Source organism: Sarcophilus harrisii, chromosome 1 (assembly GCF_902635505.1).
Source record: "Sarcophilus harrisii chromosome 1, mSarHar1.11, whole genome shotgun sequence".
NCBI classification, from domain to species: Eukaryota; Metazoa; Chordata; class Mammalia; order Dasyuromorphia; family Dasyuridae; genus Sarcophilus; species Sarcophilus harrisii.
Window position 1 is genome coordinate 539,323,471 of NC_045426.1, and position 13,105 is coordinate 539,336,575.

The 13,105-nt window shown below is 37.1% G+C and overlaps 1 pseudogene; it reads right to left on the bottom strand.

Moving 5' to 3' along the window:
- Window positions 1-7,507: 7,507 nt before the first annotated feature.
- Window positions 7,508-9,180, bottom strand: LOC100933886 (annotated as a pseudogene).
- Between the last annotated feature and the right edge of the window lie 3,925 nt (window positions 9,181-13,105).

Sequence of the window (13,105 nt, forward strand, 5' to 3'; positions counted from 1 at the left end):
GAAAGGTCATAACCAACCTAGGGACATTGTCATTATAGATTACTCTTTCTGGGATGATTTTGATCCAATATATTTGGGAAGGGGGGGAAGCAAAGGGTCTTTTACTTATAACTTCAAAGAAAACAATTCTTTATTCTCTCATAAAAGAAAGTTACTCTAAATTTCTTTCACATATGAAATTGGAAAGGCATTAGAATCAGGTCTAAAAATAAAGAGAAGGAAGAGAACCCAGGAAAATGGGGCATTTGAGGAGGAATATCTGACAACTATACTTTATTGCTTACATTGTTTTCTCACAAATTCTCAGAACATATCACAAAGTTAATGGCTCTTAAATATTAAATAATTATAGCAGAGGGAGAAAGGGAATTAGTTGGTTTCAGCAAAAGAGGAAAGAGGTTTTCAAATGAGATTTTGGTGATGAAAGCAACAGCAGATGAAAATAGCTGCATATTCAAGTTTCGGGATTGATGGAATATGTGCCCTTCTGATGATGCTGTGGACCACAAAAACTTCTTTCATGCAGAAAAAACAAAAGCCAAATGAATTAACAATACAGAACTGTTCCTCATAAGAAATGATATGATAAGCAGAATTACAAGTAAGAATTGAACAAAAAAGAGCTAGGAGGCAGAATTGTATGTAACAAGGCTCTCTAGTTAAGTTAGAATATAACAAATAAAAACAAGCAGTTACTCTTCAGGGCACTCTTTATGTTGTTTTGGTTTTGATTTTTTGCCTGTCCTGTGATTCTTACATTCATGGCAGAGAGAAATATGTTGTACCATAAAAGAGGATTCCCTCCTACCATATTATTCAGTTTGCCAAAAATGGAAGGCAAAACATGAGAATGGCTCCTCTTGCTAAGTCTGCTTTGGTTACATTTCCTATTACCAAGTAGACAGGAAGTGTTCTCAGACTCAGAAGCCAGAGCTAAAAGTAGATGCCTCATACTGAAAGAACGGAAATCAGATGGGATAAGGTTACTTTTCTGCTTCTTGAAGGCTTCAGGTGACTTCAAATTAATGGGAAATTTTTTTTTAGCGAGGTCTCTAAATCCTCTCACTTTCTCTCCTTTCTTTCCTATCCCTTCCTTTTCACATATATGTGGTACCATGCCAGTATTTCCAACCTATTAAGTACTCAATTTTCCATGCTTTGAGACTGAGAGGTGAAAATTTCATTAAGAAATAGATTTTTTTTTTATTTTATCTGTCTACTGGACATGGTGGAACATGCCTATAATTCCAGCTACCAAGGAGGCTAAAGCTGACAGGTGTCTTGAGTTCTGGAGTTTTTATCCTCACTCTGGAGTTCTTGATCCAGTTTCTAATTAATATGGGAGTCCCCCAGGAATGAGAGGTGTGGCACCAAGTCGCCTCTGGAGGGATGTCACCCACCAACAGCTAGCTGATCAAAAGCCCTTTGCGTAATCCCTGCCCTTTCTGGTTGGTTGAGATAGGAAGACTCAGTCTTACAAATAACAAAATTAAATAATATTTTGTCCCTACCCAAATTCCTTCTGATAATACAGAGATGGTGCTGCAATGACTATGTTCGTATTTATTTTTGGGTGGTAACTATCATAACAAAATGAGATCTCAGTTTTTTATACCTTTATCTTGTTCTGTATAAATGTCTGTATAATAACAGGGTTATTTTGTATCAAGTTGGGAATATTAATTTGCTATTTGCTCCCATGTGACCAAAACCACATCCAATTCAGTAAGATATAGACAGAAATAAGTTATACTCCGTATGACATTCTGGGATCACACATAACCTTAAATATTAAGTCTTTTCACTATTGCCACCACTGTGAGTCTGACAATACCACCGGGGCATTCAGCTGGCCCTCAATCCTTTATCTATTATTAAACCAAAAGGAATACTGATCATTCTTAATAGTGCTTCTGTAAAGTCTCAACAAGCTAATATGGCCTCTGAAGTAAATGAATAGTTATTTCAGTTTTGTAAGAATCTGATCCTCTAAGGGTTTACCAGATGCCATATGTAATAGGGGAAGACAGTCTCTATCCTTGGGGGACTACTGTCTAATAAGTTTTGTAAGATAGAAAAGCTCTTACAAGTACACACAAACAAATATCCTACTTATCAGAAAGGAGACCTAGAGTGGGATGGTGTTACATACAATTAATTCTTAACCTGTTTTTCACAAGAATCCACCCCTGAAGGAAATGGAAGTTTTCTTCCCATTACAGGCTTTGGGATAGAGCTTTCCCTTTTCATATAAATAAGACTCTCCTCTCTGCATACAGAAAACCAAACAAATGTCTGTATAAATATTGCTCTCTCAAGAAACATTTCAAATATGTGTTACTGAAGAGAAAAGGCGAAGGTCAAAAATGAGAAAGGATAATATAATATGGCACAGGGACCTGACTGCCTCCAACATTCACATTCTTTTTCAACATTCCTTCTCTTGCCCATTACCCCGATCATGAGCTCTGAACTTCCATCAGGGGAGAAGGGAAGCCACTGAGAGAAGATGAGATTTGGAGGGAGAAGACACCAGGGGACTGTTTACTATTTACTAGATATTTGAACAGTGACTTAAATACAAAAATGCATGCCAAGAATAATATCTGCTAGAAAGACTAACAGTATTTATCCGTTTAAACAACATGGTGACAGAAATCTTCAGGCTTCAGTTTACATATTGATCAATTGCTTTGGTAAGAATTAAGGGGGTTTTGTTGCAAATCAATACCTGGACAAGACTCAAAATTTTACAAAGGAAGATGGATTTGGAGCTATCTAATTCAACTTCTTTATTTTACAAACAAGGACTTTGAAATCCAAAAAGTTTAGGTGATTAGTCCAACACTATACAGGTACTGTAGCAGAAGAGCTAAGATTCTAACCCAGCTCTTTTCATGGCAAAATACTGGGCTGAAGATTGCTTATTTAAATAAGAATTCTAATTTATTCCTGAAAGCTATCAAATCTGACCAAGAAAATAACAGCTTACCATAATGCAGGCTCAAATATCAGATTCCCATTCCTTTCTCCCTCCAGCTCTCCACCCCATCTCCATCTCTACCCCATAATGATGGCATGACATGAAATGTGAGCAGATGTTGATATATAAGTCCTAGCATAACTTTTTAGCAGTTGAATTTAAATGAATTAAGAATTCTCAGTGCTACAGTGCTAGAATGTGTTCTGGAGCTTATAACTGATTCCAAAAAGCTTTTTTTTTAATCAAAATTTGTTCATGTCTGAGACAAGTACAATGGGGAAATTCATTGAGTGATTCTACTCCTGGCCCTCCTCCTGACTTTCTGAATTTCAAAATCATGCCTTTTCTATGCCTGGCTCATTCTAGAGCTTATTTTCATGCCTGTAGCCTCCTTGGCCTCAAATAACCCAGTATCCCTTTGGCTGTTCACTCTAAAATATCCCTTCTCGAGGCTAATACCACTTTTCCTATTAATAGGTTCCTCAAGGAGTCTCTATTTTGTGGCATAGTCCAGGTTGGCCTACCTTTATTCTTTTCCTAGCCTTATGCCTGACTTTCTGGATTTCAAAACTATGCCCCAAGCATAGTTAGAGTACATTCATTTTTTTCCTCCCTCCCCCTCAACCACTTTTAATTGCCTTTTATGTATTGTCTTCCTGCAATGTCCTCATTATAACTTGAGGTTTTTCAGGCACTGTATTTTGTTTTGCTTATATTTATACACCTAGCAAATAGTTTAGTATTCCACATATATTAAGTACTTAATAACTTCTTTTTCTTTCTTTATTCCTTTCTTTGTTTCTTTTTTCTTTCTTTGTTCCTTTCCTTCTTTCTTTCATTCCTTCCTTCCTTTCTCTTTTCCTCCTTCTCACAGCCTCCTTCCATTTTTCCTTCTCTTGGAGAGAGGTTATGGCTCTGGAAATAGTACTCTAGATAATAGCAGACAAATATGCAAAATTTTTGTACTTTCACAGCTACTACCTACTAAAATCCACTCATTAAGTGACCACCATCACATAATTAGTATCATTAACAACTGATATTGAATAAAACATACTCTATAAGTTTTGCTTTTACATATCTACTGATAACAATGCCTTTTTGGAAGATCTGAAATTTGAGAAAAGATCATCCAATAAGATTATGGCAGTGGTACATTATAATTCTTGAATAGTTCCATTTCAATATCATGATGAATATTGTCTGTATTGCATTTTAGAGGTACCCCAAACCCATCTGTGACATTCTTTTTTCTCCCACATTCTTAGTTTGTTAGTTTTTCAATAGTTATTACTACAACAAAAATTTGAATTCATTTTATATTTGTGACCTTCTCAGAGTCTCATAGCATCAATACAAATATTAGCATCAGCTCCCATAATACATAAAAATAGGGTTTTCACCTTGTACAAAGAATTAGGAAATTCATTAAATTTTACCTCAGCCAAGGTGGGGGATGGGAAGTAAAGCAATAGATGTGATCAGACTAGCTCCACCAGAAAACCACACATAAGAGACTTTCATATATGTATATATATATATATATATGTGTGTGTGTGTGTGTGTGTGTGCGTGTGTATGCATGTATATACATATATATATAGTATACATAGTATATATAGCTATTTATAGATATGCCATTTTAACGAACACTCAATATTAAAAAAAAAAGTTAGCCTGCACTAACTATAGAAAAAAGGATTATTTCTATCAGTTTTTCAAACATTCACATTTAATATCCAAAGAAAGCACACAGGAAAAGACAGCTGATATTAAGGTAGTATACTTATAATTTCTAGAGGGTTACGAAGGTGGTTTAAAGTTATTTAAACCAGATTGTGTATAAAGTGGAACTGGATGTGTGCTTTCTAATACATATACACATGATCACAAACCTTTGCCCTCCAAAATCTATGTCAGAGACATAGTTTCTTTTTTACTGCCATCTCTCTCTTCTCATGTTAATGGCTTGTGGGATCTCCAGTGCAATTTCCTTAGGCTTCCAGTAAAATGAGATGAAGTTTTGGACTCCTTCCTGCTAAAGCACTTCAAGAGCTGGGATAGAACTTGCTCATGATCACACCAGGGGTAGCAGCTCCATCTCTCCCCTTTTCTATTTAGTTCAGAAACCACTTCTTTGTTGTTCCTGTTTCCATGACACAAGTCATCCACCTGGACCAACTCTAGGAGCTTGGGATGAGATGTAGGGTCATGACCTCAGGAGCTTGGGCCAGCTTTAGACAGACATCTTAGTTCCCCCTTTCTTTAGCTAGACATAAGATAAGGGATACTGAGAAAAAGTACTCATCCCCTGCAAAGTGCTTCTGGTCAGCACATCCTTCCTGATGCTATTAAACAGCATGGAGAATAAACTTTAGCATGAGCCTTTTGGTTTAAGACAAGAAAGATTATTTTTAACATATAATGATCCTCCTTGCTTTATGGATTCCATCCCCGCTCCCATGGAACTGTGTTTAATGCCTTTTGAATGTCTGGATAGCATAGGAAAGAAGAGCATTCTAGAGCATGAAAAAACTGGTATGCTTTTCAGCAAAGATTGAATGTCCCTTTGGCGACATATGACCCAAAGTTGACCACTAGGCAGGTAAAGACTGTTCATAAGGAATCCTTCTTTTAAGACTCTCTTTCCTTAAGTCCTAGAAAAATGTATATGAATTGATGCTGAGTGAAGCAAGCAGAACTAGAAAAACATTGTATAGAGCAATAGCAGGATTGTGCAATGATCAACTATGATAAATTAGGGATTTTTTTGGCAGTTCAGTGATCCAAAGCAATCCCAATAAACTTTGGAGGGAAAATATCATCCACATCCAGAGAGTGAACACTATGAAAACTGAATGTAAATCAACATATACATTTTCATCTTTTTTTCCTTCTGTTTTTATTTCTTGTGGCTTTTCCCTTTTTTCCCTCCCGACATGATCCATATGGAGTTTTTTTTTTAAAATTATTGTACATGTATAACCAAAAAAATGGTTTTTAATATGCAGCTGAGGAAAATTTTTTTTTAATTCTCTCTACTTAATCATGTTATGCCCTAGGCAAAAGAATAATCTTATCAGTGCTTGATGTTCTGACATTACATCTCTCTACCTTATGACCATTTTCATACAGGTTTTCATATGGGAATAAGCTATATCCTCCTACCAAAATTGAGAGGAATCTGACTAATTAATATGGCATCACCCACCTAGCCCAAAAGACAACTACAAGAAAGGAGAAGGAGGAGGCAGAGAAGGCTCAAGTGAGAGCTAGCCCTTTAGTGGGAGGATGTGTCTGGTTTCTGTAGGTAAGGCTGGCTCCAACCCACTTCCTCCTCCTTCTCAAAGCAATCATTGGAAACACTCCCACAAGGCCTGAAGCTCTTGGCACCCTTCCCAAAGAAAATCCAAGCCTCTGAAGACTGTTTCTTATTTGATTAGGGGCCTCAGTTCTACTGCTCTCAGTCCCCCTTTGGGTCCAAAATGAAACTTCCCTGTCCTATCCTTGAGACCAATATGCCCAAGGAATAAGACTCAACTATCCAATCCAGTACATGCACCAAGTCTGCAGTGGAACCCACCAACAAAGGTGAGCAGTCTCTCAAAAAAGTCCTAGGTCCATCCCTCCAGTGGTGCCTTTTATCTCTTCTTCCTACAGCCTAAAATAGACAAAGGCTGGTGAAGTGCATTTTAAACTTTTGGTTATTATTGATTGTCACATGCAATAAGACTTAAAAATCTGCTTTCTATATATCTAAAATTATATGGAAGGGGGGGGGGGTTAAAGACTCCTGGACTTTTTATTGATGACTTTGGGTGATAGATAAACTATCTCCTCCCAAAACACTCCTCTGCAGCTGATTCATTCCAGGTTCTTTGGACCAGTGCCTTTCCCAACACAAGTGAGATTTTCCTTTTGGGTTTAGCACCTTGAAGATTTTAACACTGCCCTGGGGTGGGCTAATAGTTCAACAATCTCACTTTCTGTTTGAGAAATCCTGGGATGGGGGGCGGGGTGAAGGGAATAAAGAAACAAAAGAAGTGCTTTTGCTAATTTTTCTCCCACATCTACAGACCCTTTGTAAAAAGTTTTACTGATGTATGACCAGAACCAGGCCAAGGAAATGGATCTTAAAGATTCAGGATACCTGTGCCATGCAATCAATGCAATGTTTTCTCTAGATCTTGGAGCCAATGACCCAAATAGGTATGAGATGGAACCATTAAGAATCTGACATTATTAAAGGTTCCCAATATTATGTATGGCTTCTTAAACTTGGGGGAAACAATTATGAGCTGAGTGAAGAGGCTAAGTCCTGGAGTCTCCATCAAGAATGGACCAAGTGAGGCTCAAATCTCTGTAGCTGAAATATAGGGGGAAGGTAAGGTCCCTGATGATGGCAAATAGAGTCACTGAACTCCCCAAATGCTTTAGAAACTCTACTAAACTGGGTTTTGTTTGTGTGTTTGTTTTTAAGATGTTTCTTTACTTTTCTAGAATATTTATATTTTCTTTTTTCCCTTTAAAAACATCCAAAAAAAGAAAGAAATCCGTGGGATCCAGGAGGCAACGAGGAAGCAACCCTCCCCCTCAAAAAATAATAAAAGCAAGAAAGTGTAGGCAGGCTCACAAAGATGGCAGTTAGTTGGTGACTCACTGATGATGTGAAAAGTGGGAGACATCTCCAGGGAGGCAACAGGGGCCTCAGTAGGAGGATACCTCCATGGTATGGTTGAGGTATCCCAGGGTCTCCTTGCTCTCTGAGTAGGTGCAAGCCCAGAGGTAAGAGTCCTATACAGAGCTGGTACTGAAGAAAGGCAATACTGGATATCAACTGAGTCATAGTGGTTGATGGAATGTAGCCCATGCCTGGAATGAAGTACTTAAAGGCTTCAGTTTTCTGCACTAGATTTGGGAAAATCCACCAGAATAGGTCATTTTCAAGAAGGCAATATTGCTTGGGTCCAGTTTGCAATTATACTTGACCACTTCATCCTCTGCAGTTGCATTGTTCCCCATCATAAGCATTACTTGGCAGGGAAGGGTACTGGAGTTGGGGATGGTCCTAGGCCAGTTTATGTCCAGGTCTCTGTAAATGTTGTATATGTTCCAGAAGAGTTGAAGGTTAGACCGATTCACCATGCTACCAATCTGCTACTGGGAGCTTTGCACCAGCTCCTCCTGGCTAAACAGATGAGAAAGAATTGTGGGAGGTAAAGTGCCTGTCAAGTCTGAGAATGTGGTAGCTGCCCATCCCATCTATCCTTTGTCAATAGGGTCAATGTTCATGAGGTCCAGCCCTCTACAAGGTCAGGGAAAATCAGAGCAAGCTTGACCAGCCTATATGCTCCAGCTCCAACCCCAATGCCAAACAAATACTTTAATCCAAAGTGTTAGATCATGCTGGGAATCATAGTAATGAGCTGCTCCACTGGGGGAACTTGCTATCCCTGAATGAACTAGGATGCACCCATTTACTGACCGGGGCATCCATGTGACATGCCACAAAGTGCTTGGTGATTTCCTGCAGGTCTTCAAGGTGAAAGAAAGAGTTGAAGTAGAGCTTGTAGTTGAGGTTTATTTCATGGAAGGTAAGGATGGCAGAATGGTAGAGTCCTGAATCACTACATAAAGAGGGCCATATGGGGTCTCTGTCACATTCCTTACAGTCCACGTCTACAGCTGAGAGGAAGGCATCGGAATTCTCCAGCTCAGCGTCTTGCCCTCAAAGTAGTGTCCTCTCTTCAGTGAGTCGTAGCTTATGGAATCCTACCTTGGTCATGTCCTGGAACAGCAGTCCACTCACTGCCCCTTAACTACCTCCTTCTCCTACTTGTCACCTGTGCCAGCCCACTAGGGAAACCCCTGTGACATTCTTAAGACAAAAGATGTCAGCTAAATAATTTCTAACAATCTAAGCCTTGGGAGTAAATAGTATTTGTTAAACTGTACCAGTTTTATTATTATTATTATTAAAATATATGGATTTTCAAAAGGCTTTCCCAGATCTTATTTTTTAATTTGTGTCACTACTCACCCCTAAATTCTACATTTGGTTCACTCTTATATTTCAAAATTAAACTTATCTAAAGCCATCAATGTTTTGATAGGCAGTTATGTGATATACTGAATAGTTCTGGAGAAAGAAAAATCTAAGATCAAATACTGCCTTATATGCTTGCTTAGCTATGTGACTGAACAAATCATTTAAACTGTCTTTTGTTTTTCTTTATATCTAGCATACTTAGCACAGTACCTGGCATATACTAGGTTCTTAGTCTCAACTGTGAAGTGGTTTTAATAATAACTACAATCTGCAGGGAGTTATAAATGAGATAACACAAGTTCTTTGTACCTTATAAATGCTAGCTACATACAAGATCTAAAACTATTTTAAGGCAGTGGTCATCAAACCATTTGGTACTGACAACAGTCAATCAGTGGAATGGGTTGGGTCCACCAGACACAATAGTCAATGACTATAGTAATCTAATGTCTGATAAACCCAAAGACCACAGCTTCTGTGGTAAGAACTCACTATCTGACAAAAATTGCTGGGGAAATTGAAAAATAGTATGGCAGAAACTAGGCATTGATCAACACCTAACACCCTGTACCAAGATAAGATTGAAATGGTTCCATGATTTAAATATAAAGAGTGATACTATGAGCAAATTAGAGGAACAAAAGATATAGTCCACCTCTCAGATCTGTGGAGAAGGAATTGTGGCCAAAGAAGAATTATAGTACATTACGAAATGCAAAATGGATAAATTTGATTATATCAAGCTTAAAAGTTTTTGTTCAAACAAAACCAGTGTAGTCAAGATTAGGAGGAAAGCATAAAAATGGGGGGGAGGGAATTGACTCAAATTTATAAGAATAAAAGCCATTCTCCAGTTGATAAATGGTTCAAGGATATGAAAAGACAATTTTCAGATGAAGAAATAAAACCATTTGTAATCACATGAAAAAAATGTTCTAAATAATTATTGATCAGAGAAATGCAAATTAAAACAACTCTGAGTTACCATTATATACCTCTTGGATTGGTTAAGATAACAGGAAAAGATAATGATGAATATTGGAGGGGATGTGCGAAAATCTGGACACTGATACATTGTTGGTGGAATTGTGAACACATCTAACCATTCTGGAGAGCAATCTGGAACTGTGACTAAAGGGCTATCAAACTGTGCATACCATTTGATCCAGCAGTATCTCTACTAGGTCTGTATTCCAAGGAAATCATAAAAAAGTAAAAAGGACCCGCATGTGAAAAATGTGGCAGCCCTTTTTGTAGTGGCAAGAAACTGGAAACTGAGTAGATGCCCATCAGTTGGAGAATGGTTGAATACATTATGGTATATGAATGTTATGGAATATTATTATTCTATAACAAATGACCAACGGGATGATTTCAGAGAGGCCTGAAGAGACTTATATGAATTGATGCTAAATGAAGTGAGTAGAACCAAGAGAAGACTGTACATAGCAACAGCAAGATTATGTGATGATCAATTCTGATGGATGTGGCTCTTTTCAATAATGAGATGATTCAACTCCAATGATCCAAGTCCAATCAATTCCAATGAGCTTGTGATGAAGAGAGCCATCTACACCCAGAGAGAGAACTGTGGGGACTGAGCATGCATACCACATAGCATTTTCATCTTTTTTCTTTTTTTTCTTGTTTGCTTGCTTTTTGTTTTCTTTCTCATTTTTTACTTTTGGGTCTGATTTTTCTTGTGCAGCATGATAACTGGAACAATGTATAGAGATTGCACATGTTTAACATGTATTAGATTATTTACTGTCAAAGGGAAGTGGCAGACAGAAGGGAAGGAGAAAAAAAAATTGCAACACAAGGTTTTGCAAGGGTGAATGTTGAAAACTATGCATATATTTTGAAAATAAAAAGCTAAAAAATAAATAAATGCTAGCTACCATCATTCTTAATTTTTTTAAATAGCCTGATGTTTCATTACAGTCTTGAAACTTAGTACTCCATAGCAGGATCAGTTTGAGCTGCATTGTAGATATTGTAGTCACTCCATACTCTCTTTAAAAAGTCCTCTCAATTTGCTATCCACATTTTCTCTCTTGTCACATTTAGTGAATACATCAGCTCCTCCAAGTTCAGCATGTTAACATAACAGGATGAGGGCCTGATAAATAGGGAGTAATTTTAAAGGAAATGACATACCAAGATATAGAAAGGGCAGCCCACAAATTGGAGTTCTCTAGCCCCTGTGATAGGCAAAATCATCTATGTCTGACTTTTAGGTCTCCCAAACTTTCAGAATGTAAAGTCTTTTTCTCTTAGTGTCTTCTGAAAAAGAAGTCCTGTGAGTGTTATCTTCTAAACCAGTGTTTCCCACAGTATGAAGCAGGCTTCCCTGGGAAAGTTCCAAACAAATCTAAGAAATATTCTTATTTTCCTTCAGACTTGCCAAAACTAGACAGTAGGATTCAACAGATAATTCAAAATACTATATTTAATATATTGTTCCCTGGGAGAGTGTAAAGTTAAAGTGATCCAGTGAGGGGATTAGATCAGACAGCCTACAGACACACATTACTCAACACTATACTATGCTAATACACAGACACTGAAAAAAAAAAAAAAAAAGGCAATCCACTGACTTATTGATAACACTATTCTGTGCTGATCACTTGAATAGGCAAAGAATTTCTTAAATTTTCTCATTAAAACTCAAACTACCCTTAAGCAGCTAGTAAGTGATTTTATCTCTGTTTTGCCTAGGCTAAGAGGGGGAAATGATTTTTCTCACAGGATACTAGGGAAGCAACAGTAGAGTCATGCAGAGAAGTCCAGAAAGGTCCTCATTATTTTGTTGTTGTTTAGTCATTTTAGTCATGAACAATTTTTCATGACCCCATTTGGAGTTTTCTTGGCAAAGATACTGGACCAGCTTGCCATTTGCTTCTCCAACTCATTTTTACAGATGAGGAACTAAAGTAAACTGGCTTAAAGATTTTGCCAGGGTTACACAGTTACTAAGTGTCTGAGGTGAGATATGAATTCAGGAAGATGAGTCTTCCTGATTGCCAGTGCAGTCCTCTATCCACAATACCACCTACCTGCCAAACTCATCATGACTTCATGACCAGATTTACATCTGGTCCTTTTAATAAAATTAAATCAATATAAAGAAATTTCATTTTCCTCTCTTATGCATGAAAGGAAACAACTAACCTAAATTCAAAAAGTATTTCCTTGCAAATAAAGAAGGGGGGGGAAGGATTACATGACAAAGTTTTCATCTGTATTTGGTCTCTTCACCTCTATTCCCTCCCTTCCCTCTTCAGTTTGCCTTTCATACAACTGTCAAATTCCAAAAAACTCATATCACTACCCTCTTTCCCAAACCTTACCCAATGCTTACCTCCAACAAAAAAGAACAGTGGCTCCCTATTGCCTCTAGAATAAAATAAAAATTCTTAATCCTAGAATTTAAAATCTTCCACAATCTGGCTTATCTTCCTAGTCATTTCCTAGTCATCTTCCTAGTCACAGGAAACGCTGTTTCCTATTTGTGGTGTTCTATCACCACTTCAACATCTATCTTTCCAAATGGGTTTCAGTTTCTACTACCTCTCTTTCTTTTACATGCATAATTCAGGTGTCAATTGCTTATAGAAGATCGTTCTCCAGTTATCAATACTCTCTCCCTCTTCAATCTACATGATGCTACTCTGTATTTAACTATGCATTTATTATAGCCTCACAATAGAATGTAAGGTCTTGAGAGTAAGAACTTGTTGCATCTTGTCTTTGTATCACCACAGAGTAGAATAGTGGAGTCAGTTAGACATAGAGATTGAAATATAAATAGAAATATAGATAAAGATGGATCTATATATACCCACCTATACATATATGTAACAATACACATACATAGTCATATTTTATATATATATATATATATACATATACTTACATGAGATATATACATAATATATATTAGACCTATATTTACATACATACCCACAATATAAATTATATATGATAATATTATACATAGGAAATACATATATTTCATATAATATATATTATAAATATATATAAAATATAAGGATGAATATCATATATGT